The sequence below is a fragment of the Triticum dicoccoides genome, chromosome 2B, assembly GCF_002162155.2.
Source record: "Triticum dicoccoides isolate Atlit2015 ecotype Zavitan chromosome 2B, WEW_v2.0, whole genome shotgun sequence".
NCBI lineage: Eukaryota > Viridiplantae > Streptophyta > Magnoliopsida > Poales > Poaceae > Triticum > Triticum dicoccoides.
In genome coordinates this window covers 171,790,409-171,792,573 of record NC_041383.1, presented here as the reverse complement: position 1 = coordinate 171,792,573, position 2,165 = coordinate 171,790,409, and positions in this window count along the sequence as shown.

Genomic DNA, 2,165 nt, shown 5'->3' with positions numbered 1-2,165 from the left:
TATCACCGTGTTCACATGATGGTGGAAGTTCAGTGATATGGAAATTCCGATGAGTTGTTGTTGAGCCCATTGACAACATCCTTATCTCCTCCATGATGTTGTTGAACATTAAGTTAGTGTTGGAAACTTTTGAAAGCATTTTCTTCATGCTAGCTCATGAAGTACTTGTTTGATGAAAGGAGTGACTTCCTTTGATTCACGTGCATTTTGATGTAAGTTGCCGTCGTGAATTCGAGAAAGTTTGTTTTTGCTCTTTTGGAATCATCCCAAGTCGGTCATGCACGTGCGAAGAATTCTGTGGTCTGTTAGACTGATCATCTTCATTCCATACGTATATCCTAGCACACCAAGCCACTGATTGATTTGTTCAAGGAGAAGAAGTTCCTTCTTAAGAGTATACCTCATGCAAGAATTTTGATATCCTCGATGATGGTTCCCAACCAGAACTCGTTAGTGTTTATTATAAGACTACCATGTGATCGTGCTTGTCTGGGACAACATGTTCACATGTTTGTAGCGGAACCAGCTCATGTTTTGGAGCTTGCTATCGTAGTTCATTTCCCGAGAATCTCGCAACGTCATCTCGTCGATTTGTGTTGCAAACCTTCATTTTCCTTCCTAGACTCGATGAGTCTGGAATATCCTGACACCAACCAGATCTGAATCTCAGGCAGATATGATGGTTGGAACATTTCCCAAGAACTATAATATTGGTCCCTCGACAACCGGTAAAGTGGATGTTGTGGCCAACACACCCAGCCGGAAGACCTATCATTGTAGTATCTTGTTAAGGAAGTTGGCCACCTCCCCATAAGGATTTCGTAGGATTTACCTCCGTAACTGTTTCTTATGGATTCTATTGCTCCCGAAGTCCGACCTTTACTTGATGTTCTAGATATCAAACCATATCTATGAATGGGTTACCCTAGCACATCAAGGAGAACATTAGAAGCGGAGTGCTAAATGTCTCTCGGTCGATCATCCAGATTTTATCTCCTTGGCCCCGCCAGGGGTGAAATTTGAGAAGGTGTTATCTTCCTTTGCATCTGCATCATCCATCATCATTCATCATGGTAGCAAGTTGTGTTGCCAGGATCCTTGACACGGATGTTGGTAAAACCTTGATGAATATGGAAATGCTCAAGTTCTTGAGAGCACGCTCAAGCGCTAGGTGTTATTTTCGGCATTAATTGGGGATCCTCTCCGTTTCCTCGACATGCTATGACCTACTCAAATAGTGAATTCACTACCTATTGTTGGGTTCTTCCCCAGTTACCAGAATCATTCCCAGCATTTGCATTCTGTTCCTAGCTTGCACCGCCAATGTGCCATTCTACCATGGGTCTCTTCCATTTCCGGTGATAAGCAAATTCATCCATTACGTTGTCTTCAACAAGGTAATCCACATCATCTAAGTCCGAGTATGCCATTCTACCGACCCCCTCCAAACGATCGTTCGAGAATTGCCTTAGGCTGGTTTAAGGAGTTTCAATGATCTCTGAATCAAAAGTAATTCTTTTTGCCACTTAAGGGGATATCTCTACGAGTCACCTCCCCTAAGGTGTATCGTTGTGGTATCATGGCAACTCAACTCCTCGCTACGTTGACAACCGATTACCACCTTCTTAAGTGTGGAATTGTTGTCTACCTAGTGAACCTTCGTCATCCATTTCTTCCACCCCTATTGATGTGTATCTCGTGTCTCAACCCGAAAGATGGTTCTATGTCTCATTCCGTAAGTTAATCTTGAGTTGCTCGATCTTCGAGGAGATCGACCCTTCTAGAGTCTCCTTCTTCCCCCCCCCCCTGTCATGTTGACAGGATTTCTCAGAGCAAGACGACAAGACAATGATGGTGAATGAATCAAAGTCCATTTGAAGTGCAACTGGATCGTGAAGATTATACTAGTTTGCGTTTCCCCTTCACCTTACCCTACACTTGAATCTCGAGACGAGATTCTTGTTTAGTGGGGGTGAGTGGTCACATCCCTAGCTTCAGGCATTGCTCTAGGTTAGCTTCATGTGTGCATCATGTCTATATTTTTGAAACTTGAATTGAGGAATATTGGAAGCCTCAAAACCCTAAATAAAAGAGGGGCAAAAACCCTAGAAATCTCATTCATTGCTCCAAAAGGGCTCTTCATAAATGTTTGATAATTTTGGTAA